Below are 23,726 nucleotides of genomic sequence, written 5' to 3'. Positions count from 1 at the left end.
ACTATCGACACTCAAAAACTGCAGACCTCAGATGGCAGACTTGAGTTGCAAGTGCAGTTCCCCTTTAAGAAAATGGAACCAGGGATGCCACTCCTGTCTACAGGTACGATTAAAACACAGAGGCCTTAAACTTCCACTCCTGACGCGGTAAATAAAATTAAAGAGCACAGAGCAAGATTGCTGTACCAGAGGGACATCGGGGACTGCAGTGTAGTCTGATTTACAGAAATACGTCTCACACCAGCAGTTTTGGATGTAGCCCTGCAGCAGCCTGATGGCTTCAGCACTCTCCCCAAAGAGGGGACAGCTCAATGTTTTAAAGGCAGAGGAGGTGGAGAATTCTTTATGATTAACATGGTGAACAAATGTGATAATTCTGTCACAGTCCTGCTCACCTGATCTAGAACATCTGGTGGTTAAATGTTGCCCATTTTATCTGCTGAGGGAGTTTACCACTATCATCCCTGTAGCAGTGTACATTCTACATTAGGCCAACTTCAGGCAGGTACTAGAGGAGCTGAGCACCATAATCAGCAGGAATGGTACTGCACCCTTTGGTTGTGGGAGATTTTAACCAGGCTATCTTGAAGAAGCCTCTGAACAACTATCATCAACATATCACCTGTGGAACCAGAGGAGCCAACACACTTGACCACTGTTATGTCACCATCAAAGACACTCATTGTGCCAACCCATGCCCACATTTTGGGAAATCTGATCAGCTGGCTGGACTTTTTCTCCCAGCGTATAGGCAGAGACTAAAGACCACTGCAACAGTGGTGAGGATCAGGAACGTAAGGTCAAGGAGTACTTATAGGACTACTTTGACTTGTTGCACTGGACAATATCGGGGATTCATTTTTGAAAAGGCACCATCCATCAGTAAGGAGCCCCATCTCCCAAGATGTGCCTCGGATTGCTACCACAAGGAAGAGGTACAGGAGCCTGAAGACACACACTCAGTGTTTCAGGAACAGCTTCTTCCCTTCCATCATCAGATTTCTGAATGGGCCTTTCTCATTGCACTACTTGTTTAATAGAATTCAATAAATAAATAAATAGATAGATCAATAAATAAATACACACACACACACACACACACACACCTCTTGCTGTAACTCACAGTTTTATTAGTATGTTTTGCTGCTGTAAAATAACAAATTTCATGACATATGCTAGTGATATTGAACCTGTATCTGATTCTTTCCCTGACGAACACTGGACAAAGTATTCATTAAGGACCTTTCCTACCTCCTCCAACTCCAGACACATTTCTCCCTTTATCCCTTAACGGGCATATGCTCTCCCTAGTCATCCTCCTTTTTATCACATCTATGTAGGATGCCTTGGGGGTTCCTGTAATCCTACAGGCCAAGGCCTTTTCACGTCCCCTTCTAACTCTCCTAAATCCCTTCCTAAGCACCTTCATGGCTATCTAATAACTCTCAAGAAACCCTGAATGAATTTTTTCCTAAACCTTTAGTATGCTTTTTTTCTGCCTTTTGACTAAATATTCTACTCTCTCTCATTAACCATGGTTCCTTTACCCTACCATCCCTTTCCTATCCTGAACCCCATGCAAATGTTTCCTTAACTACTTCCACATTCCTGCTGCACATTTCCTTGGGAACATCTGTCCCCAATTTACACTCCCAAGTCGCAGCCTAATGTCATCATAATTAGCCCTCTCACTATTAAATACTTTCCCACATTGCCTGCTCCTCTCCTTGACTATAGCTATGTTAAAGGTCAGGAGTTATGGTCACAGCCTTGGAAACGCTTGCTCACCAAGAGGTCTCTCACCTGATATCCCTGGGTAATTCAATTCTAGTGTGACCAGTGCACACATAATGATGTAAGGGAAGGTGTGGCATATTTTATCCAAAGCTGGTGCTCCTAAAGATAGAAAAATATGGAATGTATTAAGTAGGGTTGGGAATGGCATGACTGGTTAAAAGTAGGCAGTATTATATTAATGTATTGCACTCAGCAATTTCCAATCTCAATGAATGTCCAGTGGTTAGCACTGCACAAAAACAATTGTGGCACAGTGTCTATTCAAAGCAGTTCTGGGCTCCACTATACAATCACTGGATCCTTGATTGCCCCTCACCCTGCAGTGGTTTAGGATCACTTGAGTGACAGGAGTCAATCCGGGCTCTTTCATCTCACTTGTATGTCAGGTGTTTCAAAGTTCAAAATGAACTTATCATCGAAGTTCGTATATGTTACCATATAGTACCTTGAGATTCTTTTTTTTGCCATTTTTCCAGCTCTGTGTTTGCCTTGAGAAGCATACTATAAATATTAACACACTTAACAGCACCTGGTAAGACCATTAGATATAGGGAGCAGATTTAGGCCACTAGACCCAACAAGTCTGCCCTGTCATTTCATCATGGCTGACCCAATTCCCTGTCAGTTCCAATCTCCTGCCTTCTCCCTGTAACCCTTCATACCCTGAATAAGAACTGCAAGTTCTGCATGCTCTTCTAGACAGGAACCAGAGCGGTTCTAATTTAATGTGGCAAATGGCACGCACTTCTTCCCGAGGAGTTCTGCCCAAATTCACAAATGTTTGCACATAGTGGACATTCGCACTACATAGCACAAATGCCCCAAGCACACAAAAAAGCAAGTTCTTTCCATTCCAAACTGATCAGAAGTATTCTTCAGAAAAACATTTGGCAAACCTAACACATGGACAAATTGAAAAGCATTATTTTTGTCTCAGAAGATATTGTTTATGTGAGTAACAATTTTCAGCAGGAAATACAAAGGTTTGGTCATTTAGAAACCATTTTGAACATATCCCTCTAATAAGGTATATAGTTTTGGATAGGAGTATATATTAATCAGAATAGCAGTGATTAAAGGCTGAATTGTGAATATATAGTTTGCTTGACCTTAAATTTAGAAAGCTTATAGTGTTTAAAATTATGATGAAATTTGTTATAGTAGAAATAGAGAATCGCTACCCTCTGGTGGGGAATCCAGAATAAGATGATATGACCTTAAAATTAGACTAAAGGATCTTGAAAATATGGAGCGCTTCCAAAAATGCAATGGGCAATGGGTCAATGGAGATTTCAAGGTTAGCAGTGCAATATTCTATTTTAGTAACAAAGAACATTTAAAAGAAGGTAAATCAAATAAATCTAGCATTGTTGGTATCAAATGGCAAATGAGATGGCTTATGTTAATGACCAACATTTTTATAATTTTTATTTATTCACCGACTGCATTATCACAGTCAACATTTCATGTTCATTTATAATTACCCTTGAGATAGTGAGGCTGACATCTGGAAGGTTGGAGAGGAATTCTAATATGATGACATTTCCATGCACTTTCTCACTGTCTCTTCTGGATGATAGGCCACAATCCATCTATGTACTTTTGCAGACTCCCTGCCTCCTCACCACTGTCTGCCTCATTCACCTATCTTCATATAGAATATAGAACATAGAAATCTACAACAGATTACAGGCCCTAGGCCCACAATGTTGTGCCAACCATGTAACCTACTCTAGAAGCTTCCTAGAATTTCCCTACAGAATAACCTTCTATTTTTCTGAGCTCCATGTGCCTAGCTAAGAGTCTCTTTAAAGACTTCCTCACAATCTCCCTACACACTACACCTGCTCGTATAAGAATAGCCCCTCCTCAGCCCTATGAATCTGATTCCAGTCTCCTTGACAAATTGGTCTAAATCTTCCCCAACAGCTCCAGCAGTGTCTACCCACTGGGATGTTGATTCCCCTCAGGATGAGGTATAACCCATCCTTTTTGTACAGATCAGGCCTTCCCCAGCAGTGGCCCCAATGAACTAGAACTCTGAAACCATGCTCGCTGTACTAATTCATTCCTCCTTACCTGAGGAAAGATATACTATGCAGGGAAAATTCACCAGTGTGATTCTGGAGATCAGGGGATTTAGAACAGTGTGAGAAATGTTTTTCCCAGAGAGTAGTGAGTCTGTGGAATTCTCTGCCCAGCAAAGTAGTGCAGGTTAACTCATTTAAATAAGATTGGGTCAAAGATAGATTCTTGCATCTTACGGGAATTAAGGGATATGGGCAAAAGGGAAGTAGGTGGACCAACAGATTGGATCAGCCATGATCTTATTGAATAGTGGAGCAGGCTCAATAGGCCCGATTGCCAACTCCTGTTCCCACTTCTTATGTTCTTATACGTACAAAAAGAATTTTATGGAAAAGACTTGCGATAGAAGAAAACAGGGAGATTAGCATGAGAGAAAGAGCTTTACACTATGTGCATCAGCTCCAATTTTTATCCTAAGATCTCATGTTCTTGTGTTTTGGAGTTCTCATATATAGGATTTGAAAATATGGTTCTGGACATTGAAAAATTTCTTGGTTGTGTATGTTTGTCTCATGTTTTATGTGACAAGTTTTGTTAATTTAACTGTAGTAATATTTCACTTATTGACATCCACATTTAATCTACTCACTGATTATGACAAGATTATTGGAGCTACCGATCAAAACACTAGACATTCCTGTACAATTTTGTATTAGAATGTGATATCATTATTATCAGTGCCGCAGACTGAGGTTGGACCTTTTCATAATGGGAGGTCTGTAAAATCCAATTGAATGGTGAGCAAAATCTAATCAATAAAAATGAATGAAAATGTAATTAGACCTGAAAGACAGGTACATGGAAGAAAAGAGCAAGGTCATTGTGTACATGGTTAAGAGAAAGGATGATAGAATTTCAACATTGATGGGCAATAAAAAGCTAAGAAGGTTATTCAACTGAATTGTAGTTGTCAGGAGCATGAATATAAAACTAACTATCCAAAACGAGAACATATCAGATGTAATTTATTTTTCTCAGTGGAAATGTCAGGGATAATTTTGAAAATTTGTTAGATGGAAAATGATATGCATTCCCATTATGCTCTTGTCTTGGGCAAAACTTCCCATGAGGAATACATAACTCTTTACTCTAAAACCTCATGGGAGATATGAGAATTTTTTTTAAATGCAGTGTACGGTTATGGCTTGGAAATAACTGGCTGCAAGGGTAGGAGAAACTGTATCAACCGGTCTTTGCAAATCAAACCATATCAGTCACCATCTGAGGAGGAATCATTTGCAGGTTGACAGGAATATGAAGAAAGAACAGGAGCAACACATATTCCATCTGGGTACCCTCCAATCTGATGGCATGAATGTCAATTTCACCTTCAGATGAATAAGTCCACCCCCCACCCCAACTTCCACGGCCTTTTACTTCTTCTCACCTGCCTATTACTTATCCATCGCTCTGCTTCTCCTTCCCTTTCTCCTATTGTCAATGCTCTTCTTCTATCAGATTTTTTCTCCTGTCCTTGACCTTTCCCACCCACCTGTCTTCACCTATCACCTTCCAGCTAGCCTCTTTCCCTTCCCCCGCCTTTTCTTCCCCCATCCTTCTCAGACCTGAAGAGTCTCAGCCTGAACTGTTGACTGTTTATCCTTTTCCATAGAAGCTGCCTGACCTGCTGAGTTACTCCAGCATTTTGTGTGTGTTGCTCAAGATAATGGTGTTCCATAGATTCATCTTCAAGGAACCAACATTGGCTAAATGGGCTGAAATGTTACATGAACTTATTTTACTACATTTCCAAAGTACCTCAGGCTGTAAAGTGCTTTGGATACGTGCGATGTAAAACTTATTTTTCCACAATCTCTAAATCACTTTTTCTGCTTTACATTTACTTATTGTGGAGATCTATATTATTGATGGTATTTACAAAATCCAAAAGTCTTAGCAACTTTTCAGAATTGCATGATAATTCACAGGATATAATGAATGAGCCATACTCAAAATGCACACAAACAAATCTTCCAGTGCTGTTTCCCACTACCTCACTCAGCCAGAGCTATGCTAAAATGAGGTGCACTCTACACTGATGTGTGCTGAAGCTTGTTTAAATTCTCATAGGTTAAACTAAGTTCCTCCAAGTGTTGGGGATATGCACCAGCAACTAGGAATGTCAGGCTTGCACTTGTGGGAACAGCTGACAAATATTGTGTCTTTGGACTAATGTTCAAATACACTTCAAAGACTCTGCATTCCTTCACTCTCTGTGCAACGGGCGATTGAAGGGTTACATTCCACATGACTGGTTGTCTGGCTTATAGGACGATGACAGTTAGACCTATGTAGTTCTGTTGTTTGTTTGTAAGTGGCTGCTGAATCCAAATTGTGAGTGACATAAACATGAAGCTGGAAACTGTGCTGGATCTGGAAGTGGAACCACTGCTATTGCGTTTTCCTTTTTTGTCGGGCAGTGATTAGTACTACCTGGTGTCTCTCCTGCGGGTTGTTGTGAGTGGTTCTAACCAAAGCTCACCAGCCACTCTAGTCTTGCAAATAGTCTCTTTGGTATTCACAAACCTATTGATTGTAATATTACAATCCTCACTCATGTGAATGCTGATATACTAAAATTACCATCTTTTCAAATGTAAATGCTACTTGCTAAGGCTGAAAAATATTTTGGAGAGTTGGCCAATGCTTTAAAAGTAACAGTTATTCGATTGTATTTCCAATTATGAGTAAAAATATGATAAGAATTGGGTGTTAAAGTTTTTCTTTCTAATCTAATAAAATTTCATCATTGGATTTTAAAAGCAAATACATTATATTTCAAACAAATCAGGGGAAATCCATATTTTACTGTTTAAAATATTTTTCCAGTTTGTTTCTGCTGTAACAATTCTTGTCTAATGAATGCAGTTATATACTAACCTACCCAAAAATTAATACAGCATGTGAAAGAAATGAAAGCAGAATTCTAACATTATTGTTACCTTAGAAAATACAGGTTCTTGCCAAGGAGACCTGCATAGTCTGCCGGAAGATAGTGTATCCCATGGAATGTCTGACTGCAGACAAACAAATCTTTCATAAGGCCTGTTTCCGCTGCCATCATTGTAACAATAAACTAAGGTAGGATCCCTACTGATAAGTATATTTCTAAACTGTATCATACTGATTTCGTAATGTTTATTTTTAATATGTTAAATATTACATTTCTACATTAACATTTTAATAAATTCTTTAGAAAGAGGTGACATAGGGTTGGAAGGTGTTGAATCATTGTGAATAGATCTAAGGTACTGCAAGGCTGAAAAGACCATGGTAGAAGTTATATACAGACCCCCAAACACCAGAAGGGATGTGGTCAACAAATTACAATGAGACAGAAAATACATGCCAAAAGGCCAAAGCTACAATAGTCACAGGGAATTTCAATATGCAGAAAGATTGGGAAAATCATACTGGTGCTGGACGGCCAGAGAGGGAATTTCTAGAATGTATGTGAGATAGCTTTATAGAGCAGCTCATAGTTGAGCCTACTAGATGATCAGCTATTCTGCAATGGACCAGAACTGATTAGAGAGCTTAAGATAGTAGAACTCTTAGGGGAAAGTGGTCATAAAATGGTTAAATTCACCCTGAGAATTGAGCAGAAGCTAAGGTTTGATGTATCTGTATTACAATGGAGCAAAGGGAATTAGATGAGAGAGGAGTTGGCCAGAACTGATTGGAAAAGAACACTGGCAGGGATGATGGCAGAGCAGCAATGGTTGCAATTTCTGGAAGCAATTCCCAAGGCACAGTATTCTAAAGGAAATGTGACAAAATCCTGGCCAATAAGAGAAGTCAAAGCCAACATAAAAATAAAAGAGAGGGCATATAATAGAGCAGAAATGAGTGAGAAGTTAGAGGATTGGGAAGCTTTTAAACACCGTAAAGAAGGTGACTAAAAAGCTATTAAGACAGGAAAAGTGGAATAGAAAAATAAGCCTGCCAATAATATTAGAGGATACCAAAAGTTTCTTCAGATATGTAAAGTGTAAGAGAGAGGTGAGAGTGCATATCACACCATTAGAAAACAATGCATAAGGGGTAGTAATGGGGGACAAGGAAATAGCGTATAAACTGAATAAGTATTTTGCTTCAATCTTCAATCTTCACTGTGAAAAGCACTAACAATATGGTGGATGTTCCACATGATAGGGGTAGTGAAGTGTGTGAAGTTACCATTACTAGAGAGAAAGTTATTGGGAAACTGAAAGGTCTGAAAGTAAATAAGTCACCTAGACTAGATGGTGTACATCCCAGGGTTCTGAAAGATGTGGCTGAAGAGATTGTGGAGGTATTAGTCATGATCTTTCTAGAATCACTAGATTCTGGAATGGTTCTGGAAGACTAGAAAATTGCAAATGATACTTCACTCTACAAGAAGGGAGAGAGACAGAAGAAAAAAAAAACTATTGGCAAGTTATTCAGACCTCAGTGGTTGGGAAAATGTTGGAGTCAATTATTAAGGATCAGGGTACTTGGAGGCATATAATAAAATAGCCCATAGTCAGCATGGTTTCCTCAAGGGATAATTTTCTCTGACAAATCTGTTGGAATTCTTTGAAGAAATAACAAGCAGGATAGACAAAGGAGAATCGGTTGATGTTGTGTGTACTTGGATTTTCAGAAGGCCTTTGACAAGGTGCCACACATGAGGCTGCTTAACAAGCTATGAGCCCATGGTATTACAGTAAAGGTTCTAACATGGATAAAACAGTGACTGATTGGAAGGAAGCAAAGAGTGGGAATAAAGGGAGCCTTTTCTGGCTGTCTGCTGGTGGCTAGTGGTGTTACACAGGGGTCTGTGTTGGGACTGATTCATTTTATGTTATATGCTAATGATTTGGATAACGGAACCGATATTCTGTTGCAAGGTCTGCACACAGTATGAAGATGTGGAAGGATAGATAGTTTTAAGGGAGTGGAGAGACTATAGAAGGACTTAGATAGATTAGGAGATTGGGCAAAGAAGTGGCAGATGGAATACAAAGTTGGGAAATGTATGGCCATGCACTTTGGTAGAAGAAACAAAAGGGTTGACTATTTTTTAAATGGAAAGAAAATTCAAAAACCTGAGTAGAAAAGGTACTCGGGAGTCCTTGAGCAGAATTCCCTAAAGGTTAATTTGCAGGTTGAATCCATGGTGAGGAAGGCAAATGCGAATTTAGCATTCATCTCAAGAAGACTAGGATGTAAAAGCAAGGATGTAATGAGACTTTATAAAGCACTGGTGAGACCTCCCTTGCAGTATTGTGAGCAGTTTTGGGCCCCTATCTTAGAAACAATGTGCTGAAACTGGACAGGGTTCAATGGAGGTTTACAAAAATGATTCCAGGATTCAATGGCTTATCACATGAAGAGTGTTTGATGGCTCTGGCCTGTATTCACTGGAATTCAGAAGTATAAGGTGTGACCTGACTGGAGCCTATCAAATAATGAAAGGCCTCGATAGAGTGGATGTGGACATGATGTTTCCTGTGGTCGGAATGTCTAAGACCAGACGAAACGGTGTCAGAATAGAAGGGCATCTTTCTAGAATGGAGATGAGGAAAAATTTCTTTAGTCAGAGAATGGTGAATCTGTGGAATTCTTTGCCAGAGGTAGATGTGGGGGCCAAATCTTTATGTATATTTAAGGCAGAGGTTGATAGATTCATGATTAGTCAGGGCATGACAGGATATGGGGAGAAGACAGGAGATTGGGGCTGAGAGGGAAATGGATCAGCCATGATGAAATGGTGGAGCAGACGATGGGGTAAATGGCCTAATTCTGCTCCTATATCTTATGGATTTATGGTCTTATATATGACATAAATATTTGACAGTGCACTCTTTGAGAACCAAGATACACTAAAGAATATAGGCAAGTTTCTTCCAACTTCACAAAAAAATTGCTCAGTTTATGTTAATTAACTGAAACTTAAGTAAAAGGAGCACAGTTTTTGAATCTTCTGCATTAAGCAAGCACAGGGGTTTAATATACATAAGAGAATTGTTTATTTAACTGAAGATTACTTCATGACAGTAAATCTGCCAATAAATGTCTTTAGGATGTTGAGTTTAAATTATTTTCTTTTTATTTCACGCTAGTCTTGGAAATTATGCATCTCTCCATGGACAGATATACTGCAAACCTCATTTTAAGCAGCTTTTCAAATCCAAAGGCAACTACGATGAAGGTTTTGGACACACACCCTATAAAGGAGGCCGTGCAAGCAGCAGTCCAAGTAGCTTTTCTGCTAATAAAAATTACCCAAGCAATAAAACAGCCACTGATTCATCCACAGCAGAGATGCTGAGGAACCAGAAAACCACGAGCAAGAAAGATGCAGACGATATCGAACAACTGAACAAGGACAGGGAGGAAGAACTGAAAAGTTCACCAGATCAAATAAAAGCAGCGGCGGAAAGAAATAAGTTAAATATTAACTGGCCCCCTTCCACTGATGGAAATAAGAAAACTTTCAATATTGAAGAGGAAGTGAAAGTGACAAAACCAAAGTGGCCTCCAGAAGATGCCAACCAATCAACCTTGAATTCCAAAGTAAATACTAAAGAGAAACCTTCTGTGAACACTCCGCAGCCACCAACCCAAACTGTGGAACAAGCAGAAGACGCCTTGCATGAAGATCCTTCTAACTCTGATGATACTGGGAAAATAGATGACGAGGTACAGAATGAAGAGAGTGGCGAAGAGAATAAGGAAGTGAAATTGAATGATGATAAAAAGAGTGAAGAACGTGTAAATGGAAGTAGTGATATGCTTAATGAAGTTGGAGATGAGCATTTGAAAGAGCACGAAGGAAAGCCAGTTGAAGCTGAAGCGACAATGGCTGCCAGCAGGGAAGAAAGTGAAAATTGTCTTGAAGATTTTAATTCCAATAACAATAATAATGGGGACTTGGAATCTGTTGATCTTTTGCAGTTTGATGGTACAAATCATGATTCTTCAAAAACTTTCCTCCAAGATCAGGATCTGTTAAAAGACCCAATAAACCCACATAACAAATTCTTTACTGACACATTAGATGGGAACACCTCAGCAGATCCAGTCGAACAGTCTGATGTTTCTTTATCAGGCTTTGATTTGAAACAGGTGGGAACTGGTTCTGAAGAAGATGCCAATAATTCCAGTTTATCCATGGACTCATTTGGTGAGAGTTTTTTAACTCCAAAAGAACAAACTGAAGAGAAAAATACAAATTTCTCAGAGGAAGTTCTTTATGGCAAACAGAATAAATCAAATGATGCTGAATGTCATTTCTCATCTGCTGATCATAATTCAGGAGAAGACAATTTCCTTGACTCGAGTTTGATAGATTCTAAAGCAGCGGGATGTATTAGCAACCAAAAAGAATTTGCTTTATATGATCTTTCAGATTCTGAAGTTGAACCAGGTGTAGCAGAGCGTAATAAACTGCCTCACAATATTCTTCATTCAGGGCACAAATCAGATGAGCTGTCCAGTACTAGCCTTTTAGAAGAGTCGCTGCCCCTTTCAGTTGAAGAACAAATCAAGAGAAACAGATGCTATGATGATGATGATGATGGTGATTAAAAAAGGCTTTACACATCATAATGGATGAAGTTTGAAAATAATTTTATTTCAGGCACCAACTTTGATTTTGCTTCTTTCTCTTATGGGTCATAATAATTTCCTATATATATAAATTCTTCATAGTCATATGCTTAATCAGTTTTCAGTATTCAAATTCATGGAGTGACGCATCACATTACATTTTTTAATCCACCAATGGGATATTGCTAAATTTTATATTAGTCCATGCTGTTGTTTTTAGGATTTGTTGATGAGCTTATATCTATTTCTGTACAAACCACTTTAAATGTTGCTAAAGCACCTGGAGTGCTGCAAAGGAATCTTCTACCTTCGCAACATTAAAATAAAGTTATTGGTGGAGCTGTTGCTCATAATTACTACAATTTTGTTAATTTCTTTGAAATTTCTTTTTAATACCTTCAATATTCATCTACAATATTCAATGCAAAGAACCCACAAATCAGTTATCTGCTTCTAGTTTAAAAACTTACAGCCTCAAATTTCTATGTTGCTTGTTTTCCTTCTCTATATTTATTTTAGTAAGTTGTAACCATTGCTTTTGTGGGTTTTTTATGCACAATAAAAAGCTATATTCATAATATGCCTTTATTGTCATAGTATTTTGAAAACAATCAAAAACATGATATTGCTTTACTGAAAAAGAAATGTTCAGATAAGAATTTTTTTGGCTGCCACTATACAGAGTTATTGCTGGGTACCAGCTATACCAATAAAAGTGTAACACAAATGATGCCACAGCTTTCCAGTCAGCCAAATGACAGGACCAGATAGAAATTAGCAGGATGTCAAAAGAATGCAACATTTAAAAGTTTATGGGCATGGACATTCCAGCACAGTGCACAATGTGTGGTGTTGCCTCATGACTAATTAATTAAAAAAAAATATATTGCTGAATGCAACTTGGATGCATTATGACTTTGTACACTAGTACAGTAGCGTGCAAAAGTCTTAAGAATATATATATATATATATAGATAGATAGAGCTAGGGTGCCTAAGACTTTTGCACAGTACTGTAGTAATTTTTATGTATTGCACTGTACTGTTGTCACAAAAAAATCAAAAAACAAATTTCATGACATGTGAGTGACGATAAACCTGATTCTGGTATGGGTCTCTATTGTGGACTGAGAGTGGGAAGGGGCAGGGAGAGGGGAATTATGGTTGGGAATAGGGGAAGAGAAAAGGGAGGGAGCAGGAAGCACCAGGGAGATTATCAATGATCAAGAACCAATGATTTGGATTCAAATGAGCTTGCCTGGTGTCTCAGGGCTGTGTGTGCCTGCCCCTCTCCACCCTCTGCCCATGACACTCCTCTGCCACCTGCCCCGCACTCCTTCTGTAATGTCCCCCTCACTATTCCCAACAAACTTTGCTCCTGTCAGATTTACAAACTCACTCTTGCGTCCACATTGACAAATACAGTACTATGCAAAAGTCCCTAGCTACGGTATATATATATGTGCCCAAGACTTTTGCACAGAGCTGAACTCTTCTGAAAATGAGAGGTAGGTTATATACACATGGTTGTTGCTGGCACACATGGACAAAACGTGGTGTGTAAGGCTTACTTTTACACAAAATTGCTTGGCAATGATGAAGACCATGAAAGGTGAAGAATACTAAAGCAGGTTGGTTTGCCTAAAAGGGACAGCCTTGCTATGGTTATAATTAAAAGATTTAACCTTCCCTGGGATGTTCCTTGGGAATCTAAGGTATCCATTTTCATTTCGGAAAGACATCTTCTTTAAATGTTCTTAATTAGTACTCAACTCCCGCAATTATTGCCATCTAGCCCTCCTAACCTGCTGTTTGATTGACGGCCCTACCCCAAGCAACTCTACAACCAGCCACCACACCGTTCAGACGTCCCTACAAAAGTTGACCCTTTCCATCTACCCTTATTGATTCTCTGACTTTGTAACCTTCTCCAAATCCACTCCCTCCACCCTCCCCTCTTCTCCTCTTGATTTCCTCACTCAACAATCCCACTCTACCCTCCCTACCAAATTCTCTCCTCTCCCCTCATCTGCCTCTTTTTTGTGACTGTGTTTTACTGCTAGTTTGTACGTGTTATATGTGTCTTCTGCTGTGTATTACTGTGGGCACTGTGTTTTGCACCTTGGCCTCCCGGAGGACTGTTATCTTGTTTGGCTGTATTCATGGATATTCATGTATGGTTCAATAACAATTAAACTGGAACTTGAACTTGAATTTAATTATCTCTTTTCATCTTTTGACAGTCTTCTACCCATTCCTCGCCTGATTCTGTCCCTCCTTGCCCATATGGTACCCCCTCTTCCGCATTTCTCCTGCATTTCAAATTTGCTCCAAACCTTAATTTCTTCTCATTTTTACAATGCCTACATTGGCTAAATAACGCAGGGTGTGAGTTTCCTTGTTCCATGCCTATTATACTACACATACTGTCTTATACCACACAATCATTTTGGTCGGGGACCTCAGACAAAGCTGACAGAGGACCATTGTGGCATGCATTTTCAGGTACTTTATCATTTCTAAACATTCACTACAATGAGTCGATTAAACTTTTGGAACTCCGAAAGGCTGAAGATGCATTGCCAACTATTACTGAGTCTGAAGTGATGAAGCTAAGAAAGCATTACCAGAGTAGCAGAAGATGCTGAAGGGCAGAAGGGCTCCAGGCAAGTGAGCCCATCTCCATTTGTTCCTTCAGTTATTTGGCTGATCTTAGTGTTCTGCTGCTTGAGCTCCAGATCATCCTGAGAGAAAAGAGCAGGGCACCATGACTGGCATTAGCAAAACAACATCCATAGGCCTTGAAGCACATGCAAGACCAAGGAGTTAGTCTTCTTCCACAAATGCTGCCCACCCTGTTCTTGGAATGGTGAATCCACTTTTCAAACTGAGCATGATGGACAATTGCCATTATGAAAAAAAAAACAAAACTGGGCGGGAGTTTTGTGATAATTAAAGCTGGCAGAACGAGAACAGATTGATGTTTGTAAACTTAGAACACTGGTGTCTATCTGATAATGTAGGATCTTGCCTTTGGGGGTGGGGTGGAGATCTGTCTCTACCAAAGGACCCTCCACCAGCCTGTGGGTCATCCTTGTGAAAATTGTAGCACCTGCTTAGTAATCACCCCCACCCTCCAATCAAGGTCATGTGAAGCCACGGGGCAGGTGGTGGATGGTCATGTGAGCAGCTGGTGCACATCACAGGTCCTGGTTATGTGACCACTGGCGCCAGACAGACAACCTCTGAAGAGTATTGATATTGGCTTGGTCTCCGGTCTTGTAAAGACCAGAAGCTGGTCATGGCAAACCACTCCTTTAGAAAATTTGCCATAGAAAGAACATGATTTGCCTACAACATACAACATAGCATATAACAAGCAAACAGCTACACCATTCACAAAAGGCAGAACAAATCCATTTGCTAATTACCACTGAACCAGTCCACTCTCAATCACTAGTAAAGTGACAGAAACGGCTATTGACAGTGCTTCAAATGCCACTTATTTACCTGTAACTAACTCGCCTTTGAGTTTCACTGGGACCATCCGGTACTAAACCTCAGGCCCAAATGTAGATTATACGAACACCAGAGGTGTGGTGAAAGAGAATGTCTTGATGTTAAGGCAGCATTTGCTGGAATCAGAATCAGGTTTATTATCACTGGCATGTAACATGAAATTTGTTAACTTAGCAGCAGCAGTTCAATGCAGTGCATAATCCAGAAGAGAAAAAAAATAGTAAATAAAATTAAAATAATAAATAAATAAACAAGTAAATCAATTACAATATATGTATATTGAATAGTTTTTAAAAAAACATGCAGAAAACAGAAATACTGTATATTAAAAAAAGTGAGGTGGTACCCAAGGATTCAATGTCCATTTGTGAATCAGATGGCAGAGGGGAAGAAGCTGTTCCTGAATCACTGAGTGTGTGCCTTCAGGCTTCTGTACCTCCTACCTGATGATAACAGTCGGTAAAGGGAATACCTGGCTGCTGGAGGTCCTTAATAATGGACGCTGCCTTTCTGAGGCACCGCTTCATGAAGATGTCCTGGGTACTTTGTAGGCTAGTAGCCAAGATGGAGCTGACTAGGTTTACAACTCTCTGCAGATTCTTTCAGACCTGTGTAGTAGCGCACCCCACCCCCCATTCCAGACAGTGATGCAGCCTATCAGAATGCTCTCCAAGGTACATCTATAGAAGTTGTGCCATCCAGGGATCCCAGTAAAATGGAAGCAAATGGGAAACACTCTGATGTCTAAAGTCAAACCATGCATAAAAACAGGTGATTATGGGTATTGGAAGTCAGTCATTCCAGCCCCAGACATCACTGTAGGAATTCCTCAAGACACTGTCCTCAGCCCAAACATACTCAGCTCTTTCATCAGGGTATGAATAAAAGGTACACATTGATAATAGCACATTGCTCATTTGAGAGTCCTTGGCTAATGAAACCACTCACACCTGCATACAGCAAGATCTAGACAACATTCAGACATTGGCTGATAAAATGATAGCACAAGGTGATGTCAACCGATAACCACCTTCAAGAAAAGGTGAACCTAGCCACACATCCGAGCATTCATTGCCATTGCTATTAAATTGCCCAATCTTCAGAGGTCACCATTAATCAAAAACTCAATTGGAATATCATGTTAATACCGTGGCTACATGACTTGGTGTCTTATGACACTGCGAGGACTTCCCACTATCCACAAGGCACAAATCAAGAGTGATGGAACTCACCATTTGCCTTGATGACCACAGTTCCAAATAAAAAACACCAAAAACTGAATACTATCCCGGATAAAGCAGACCATCTGTCTCCACCACACCCAACAGTCTAAACATGCATTCCATCCTATAACAGAGCAGGTTGGCTGCAGTATGTACTATATGCAAAGTCCACTGAGACATCTCAGACAAGCATCTCCAAAGACCATGATCTCTATCCCCAAGAAGGAAAGTAGGATAATACACATAAAATGCTGAAGGTGCTCAGTGGGTCATTCAGCATCTATAGAGGGAAATAAACAGTTGACAGTTTGGGCTGGGACCCTCCATTATTTCTCTCTATAGATGCTGCTTGACCTGCTGAGTTTCTCCAGCATTTTGTGAGTGTTACTCAAGATTTCATGCATCTGCAGAACAAGGGGATAGATGCATGGGAACACTACCACCTACAGGTTCCCCTGTAACCACACACCATCCCAACTCGGAAATATCTATATGTTACTGGTCTTTTATTATTGCTGGGGTTTAAATCCTGATGCTCCCTACCCAACAACACTGTGGGAGTACGTTCACCAGAAGGAGTAAAGCAATTTAACCTGCAAATTAACCTTTAGGGAGTCCTGCACTAGGACTTCAAAGCCCCTTTACACCTCGGGTTTATCAATTCTCTCTCTATATAAAAATAGTCTATGCCTTTATTCCTTCTACCAAAGTGCATGACCATACACATCCCTACACAGTATTCCTTCTGCCACTTCTTTGCCCATACTCTGAATCCGTCCAAGCTCTTCTGCAGACTTCCTGCTTCCTCAAAGCTACCTGCCCTCCACCTATCTTTGTATCAGCCATCGATCCCATAATCCACATCATTAACATATAACGTTAAAAGTAACAGATCAAAACACAACCCCGCGGACTCCATTGTTCATCAGCAGTCAACCAGCAAAGGCCCCCGTTATTCCCACATTTTGCCTTCTGCTAGTCGGCTAACTTTCTGTTGATGTTAGTAGTTTTCCCATCTCTGTTGATCAGGGCAAACCATGGATGTTGCATCCCAGCTGCCTAGATATAGAAGCCAGAGCAGCCACAAGGCAGCAGAGGTTTGAGATCAGAGTTCTCCCTCTAGATAAGCTGCCAACCATGGCTGATAAGTCCCATCTGCCCGAAGTGACTGTTTTTACAGCACCAATAACCTGCCTTTGCCCAATATCCTGCCAGTAGAAATGGTTCCGCTGGGCTCAGTAGCAAAGCCACTTGTGGAAGTGAGGAGCTGGACTTAGTTGTCACAGGCTATTCGAGGCACTCACCACTGGGAGCATTCAATAGGTAGTGGGAGCTTATCCCCATCACCACCAATGGCTATAACAATCTTAGGAACCATCTTTCCTGTAACACCATGGGTTTTAATCTTGTTTAGCAGCTTTGTGTGCAGCACCTTGCAAATGGTCTTCTGAAAATTAGAAGTGAACAACATCCACTGGCTGTCGTTTCCCCAGACTGTCTATTATTTCTCCAAGGAATTCCAACAGATTTGCTAGATAATAATTCCCATGCTGACTTCCACCTAATTCAATTACATTGCCTGTGATTATCCTGGACTGCAACTGCAAAGACATGCATGTCTTTCTAACTTCTTCTCTTCAGAAGATTTACTTAGTCCAGGTATTAATTTGGAAAATCTTGTCTGTACTGTGCCCCACACATTAACATCTTTCCTAAATGGAGAAGGCCAATGCTTTTCACAGTCATTCAGATGCAGCCTTATCAATGCTTACTAAAATCCTACAGTTGGATTAAAGTTCAGTATTCAACACCATAGTTCCCTTTAGACTTGAAAGAAAGCTCAAAGATCTTGGCCTGCACCCCACCTTGTGTAGCCAGATCCTAGACTTAGTATCAGATCACTGACTGGTGCTAAGGATGGGCTCCCTCACCCTGCACCTCTGACCCTCAACACAGGTGCCCCTCTAGGGTTGTGTCCTGAGTCCCCTTCTCTAATCCCTTTCTACCCATGACTGTATTGCCGCACATAGCTCCAATCTGCTGATCAAATTCACAGACAACACAATATTAATCGGCCTTATTTCTGGCAGTAATGAGAGAGCCTACAGAGGGGAGATTGACACCTTGACACAGTGGTGCAAAGGTAACAACCTCTTCCTCAATGTCCAAAAAACAAAAGAGTTGATTGTGGATTACAGGACGAATGGAGAGAGGCACTCTCAAATCAACATTAAAGGGTCTGCAGTCGATAGGGAGAGTAGCTTCAAGTTCCTCGGTATACACATCACCAAAGATAGTTTCAATATAATTATGGAGAAGGATAGGACTGGACCCAGGGTTGAGATTTTTGATTGGAGAAAGGCTAACTTTGAGGAGATGCAAGAGGATTTAGAAGCAGTGGATTGGAACAATTTGCTTTATGAGAATGATGTAATAGAGAAATGGAGGTCATTTAAAGGTGAAATTTTGAGGGTACAGAATCTTTATGTTCCTGCTGGGTTGAAAGGAAAGGTTAAAAGTTTGAGAAAGCCATGGTTTTCAAGGGATTTTGGAAACTTGGTTAGGAAAAAGAGAGATATCTACAATAAATATAGGCAGCATGGAGTAAATGAGGTGCTCCAGGAATATAAAGAATATAAGAAGAATCTTAAGAAAGAAATTGGAAAAGCTAAAAGAAGATTGCTTTGGCAAGTAAGATGAAAATAAATCCGAAGGGTTTCTACAATTATATTAATAGCAAAAGGATAGTGAAGGATAAAATTGGTCCCTTAGAGAATCAGAGTGGATAGCTATGTGTGGAGCCAAAAGAGATGGGGGAGATTTTGAACAATTTCTTTTCTTCAGTATTCACTAAGGAGAAGGATATTGAATTGTGTAAGGTAAGGGAAATGAGTAGGGAAGTTATGGAAACTATGACGACTAAAGAGGAGGAAGTACTGGCGCTTTTAAGGAATATAAAAGTGGATAAATCTCTGGATCCTGACAGGATATTCCCTAGGACCTTGAGGGAGGTTACTGTAGAAATAGCAGGGGCTCTAACAGAAATATTTCAACTGTCATTAGAAATGGGGATGGTGCTGGAAGATTGGCGTATTGCTCATGTGGTTCCATGGTTTAAAAAGGGTTCTAAGAGTAAACCCAGCAATTATGGGCCTGTCAGTTTGACGTCAGTGGTGGGTAAATTAATGGGAAGTATTAGAGATGGTATATATAATTATTTGGATAGAGAGGGTCTGATTAGGAACAGTCAACATGGATTTGTGCGTGGAAGGTCATGTTTGACAAATCTTACTGAAGTTTTTGAAGAGGTTACTTGGAAAGTTGATGAGGGTAAAGCAGTGGATGTTGACTATATGGACTTCAGTAAGGCCTTTGACACTAACCTTACGCACAGAAGATTAGTTAGGAAAATTCAATCATTAGGTGTTAATATTGAAGTAGTAAAATTAATTCAACAGTAGCTGGATGGGAGATGCCAGAGAGTAGTGGTGGATAACTGTTTGTCAGGTTGGAGGCCAGTGACTAGTGGTGTGCCTCAGGGATCTGTATTGGGTCCAATGTTGTTTGTCATATACATCAATGATCTGGATGATGGGGTGGTAAATTGGATTAGTAAGTATGCAGATGATACTAAGGTAGGTGGCGTTGTGGATAATGAAGTAGGTTTTCAAAGTTTGCAGAGAGATTTAGGCCAGTTAGAAGAGTTAGAACAATGGCAGATGGAGTATAATGCTGATAAGTGTGAGGTGCTACATTTTGGTAGGAATAATTCAAATAGGACATACATGGTAAATGGTAGGGCATTGAAGAATGTAGTAGAACAGAGTGATCTAGGAATAATGGTGCATAGTTCCCTGAATGTAGAATCTCACATGGATAGGGTGGTGAAGAAAGCTTTTGGTATGCTGGCCTTTATAAATCAGAGCATTGAGTATAGGAGTTGGGATGTAATGTTAAAATTGTACAAGGCATTGGTAAGGCCATATTTGGAGTATTGTGTACAGTTCTGGTCACCGAATTATAGGAAAGATGTCAACAAAATAGAGAGAGTACAGAGAAGATTTACTAGAATGTTACCTGGGTTTTAGCACCTAAGTTACAGGGAAAGGTTGAACAAATTAGGTCTTTATTCTTTGGAGCGTAGAAGGCTAAGGGGGTCTTGATAGAGGTATTTAAAATTATGAGGGGGATAGATAGCGTTGACGTGGATAGGCTTTTTCCATTGAGATTAGGGGAGATTCAAACAAGAGGACATGAGTTGACAGTTAGGGGGCAAAAGTTTAAGGGTAACACAAGGGGGATTTTCTTTACTCAGAGAGTGGTAGCTGTGTGGAACGAGCTTCCAGTAGAAATGGTAGAGGCAGGTTCGGTATTGTCATTTAAAGTAAAATTGGCCTGTTTCTGTGCTGTAATTGTTATATGGAAATGTATGGAAGAAATGTGGCAAATGTTCAAGGGATATTTGTGTGGCATTCTGCAGAGGTATATTCCAATTAGACAGGGAAAGGATGGTAGGGTACAGGAACCATGGTATACAAAGGCCGTTGAAAATCTAGTCAAGAAGAAAAGCTTATGAAAGATTCAAAAAACTAGGTAATGATAGAGATCTAGAAAATTATAAGGCGGGCAAGAAGGAGCTTAAGAATGAAATTAGGAGAGACAGGAGGGGCCATGAAAAGCCCTTGGCGAGTAGGATTAAGGAAAACCCCAAAGCATTCTACAGGTATGTGAAGAGCAAGAGGATAAGACATGAGAGAGTAGGACCAGTCAAGTGGAACCAGAGGAAGTAGTGGAGGTATTTAATGAACACTTGGCTTCAGTATTACCTACAGAAAAGGACCTTGGCGATTGTAGGGGACTTACAGCGGACTGAAAAGCTTGAGCATATAGACATTAAGAGGAAGTGCTGGAGCTTTTGGAAGGAATCAAGTTGGATAAGTCACCGGGACCAGACGAGATATACCCGAAGCTACCATGGGAGGTGAGTGAGAAGATTGCTGAGCTTCTGGCAATGATCTTTGCATTGTCAATGGGGACAGAAGAGGTTCCGGAGGATTGGAGGGTTGCATATGTTCTTCCCTTATTTCAAAAAAGGGAGTAGAGATAGCCCAGGAAATTATAGACCAGTGAGTCTTGCTTCAGTGGTTGGTAAGTTGATGGAGAGGATCTTGAGAGGCAGGATTTATGAACATTTGGAGAAGCATAATATGATTAGGAACAGTCAGCATGGCTTTGTCAAATGCAGGTCGTGCCTTATGAGCATGATTGAATTTTTTTGATGCTGTAACTAAACACATTGATGAATGTAGAGCTGTAGATTCAGCAAGGCACTTGATAAAGTACCCCATGCAAGGCTTATTCAGAAAGTGAGGAGGCATGGGATCCAAGGGGACCTTGCTTTGTGGATCCAGAATTGGCTTACTCACAGAAAACAAAGAATGGTTGTAGATGGGTCAGATTCTGCATGGCGGTTGGTGACCAGTGGAATGCCTCAGGGATCTTTTCTGGGACTTCTTCTCTTCATGATTTTTATAAATGACCAGGATGAGGAAGTGGATGGATGGGTTAGTAAATTTGCTGATGACACAAAGGTTGGAGGTGTTGTGGATAGTGTGGAGGGCTGTCAAAGGTTACAGCAGGACATTGATAGGATGTAAATTGGGCTGAGAAGTGGCAGATGGTGTTCAACCTAAATAAGCGTGAGGTGATTCATTCTGGTAGGTTAAATCTGAAGGCAGCATATAGAATTAATGGTGAGACTCTTGGCAGTGTGGAGGATCAGAGGGATCTTGGGGTCTGAGTCCATAGGATACTCAAAGCTGCGCAGATTGACTGTGTGGTTAAGAAGGCATATGGTGCAACTGGCCTTCATCAACTATGGGATTGAGTTCAAGAGCCAAGAGGTAATGTTACACCTATATAGGACCCTGGTCAGACCCCACTTGGAATATTTGCTCATTTCTGGTCACCTAACTACAGGAAGAATGTGGAAACCATAGAACGGGTGTAGAGGAGATTTACAAGGATGTTGCCTGGATAGGGAAACATGCCTTATGAGAATAGCTTGAGTGAACTCAGCCTTTTCTCCTTGGAGCGATGGAGGATGAGAGGTGACCTGATAGAGGTGTATAAGATGATGAGTGGCATTGATTGTGTGGATACTCAAAGGTTTTTTCCCAGGGCTGAAATGGATAACACCAGAGGGCACACTTTTAGGGTGCTTGGAAGTAGGTACAGAGGAGATGTCAGGGGTAAGTATTTTATGCAGAGTGATGTGTGTGTGGAATGGGCTGCCAGTGATGGTGCTGGAGGCAGATACGATAGGGTCTTTTAAGAGACTCCTGCACAGGTACATGGAGCTTAGAAAAATAGAGGGCTAGGTAATTTCTAAGTAAAGTCATGTGCAGCACAGCTTTGCAGGCTGAAGTCCTGTATTGTACTATAGGTTTTCTATGTTTCTATCAGCCCCCAAATCGTCAAGACCTTCTACAGGAGCTCCATTGAGAGCATCCTGACTGGCTGTATCACCGCTTGGTAAGGGAACTGCATCCACCTTGATCGCTGCGCGCCTCAGAGAGTGGTGCGGGCAGCCCAGCGCATCTGTGGATGTGAACTTTCTTCCATTGAGGATGTTTATAGCAGCAGGTGCAAAAAGAAGGCCCGGGAGATCATCAGGGCACCAGTCACCCCAACCATAAATTGTTTCAGCTGCTCCTGTCTGGCAAACAGTACGGCAGTGTTGAAGCCAGGACCAACAGGCTATGGGACAGCTTCTTTCTATGAGCCATTAGACATCAATTCACATGTCTGTACATTGTGACAGAGTCATAACGTTAAGGTTTTTACTCCTTCACATTGTGGGATGGATGTAAGATTTAAATAAATTCAAATGCAAATTCAAGTCCTTCCTACATTTGCATTTAATTCCTCCAGCAACAATTAATACCATTCTGTTGGGAATGAACATTTCCAGCAAGAGAGAACGCCCCCCTCTACCTCCAGCCATCCAGACTTGAGACTCAGTAGCACACAATATTACTTTCAAAGCCGGAGATTACTTATTGCATCTGGAGCGTTTGGCATTCACCTCGACCAATAATAGCAATACTCGCATTCTATCTATATCTTTGGTGTCAATGTGCATCACAACCTTTGGCTGCTCACCCTCACTTTTGAGAATCTTCTGCAGATCTCAAGATATCCTAACTCCCTACATTCACTCTGCAGAATCCCTCCCTAGACATGGCTGGAGGAAGATTATAGTTGGGAGCTTAACATCCAAGGATGGATATTGTATTAAAAGAACAGGCAGGTAGGCAGAGGGGGTGTTGATAAAAAATGAAATCAAATCCTCAGTAGGATGTGACATAAGATCATAAGACCCTGTTGGGAGTTATTTACATGCCTCCAAGATGTGGGCTTCAAATTACAATGAGAGATGGAAAAGTCATGTAAAAAGAGGAATATAGGGGATTTCAATATGTAGGTAGATTGGGAAATTCAGGATGGTTTTGGATCCCAA

At 40.6% G+C, this 23,726-nt stretch overlaps 1 long non-coding RNA gene across 1 annotated transcript; it reads right to left on the bottom strand.

Moving 5' to 3' along the window:
• Nucleotides 1-663: 663 nt before the first annotated feature.
• LOC132392495 (uncharacterized) lies at nucleotides 664-17,463 on the bottom strand. Its single transcript, XR_009511564.1, has 3 exons — nucleotides 14,973-17,463; nucleotides 14,090-14,206; nucleotides 664-1,896 (listed from the first exon to the last, which is right to left on the bottom strand). It is a non-coding gene; the product is annotated as an uncharacterized LOC132392495 (long non-coding RNA).
• Between the last annotated feature and the right edge of the window lie 6,263 nt (nucleotides 17,464-23,726).

Source organism: Hypanus sabinus, chromosome 4 (assembly GCF_030144855.1).
Source record: "Hypanus sabinus isolate sHypSab1 chromosome 4, sHypSab1.hap1, whole genome shotgun sequence".
NCBI classification, from domain to species: domain Eukaryota; kingdom Metazoa; phylum Chordata; class Chondrichthyes; order Myliobatiformes; family Dasyatidae; genus Hypanus; species Hypanus sabinus.
The sequence above is the reverse complement of the archived record's forward strand: the minus strand, read 5'-3'. Positions and strand labels throughout refer to the sequence as shown.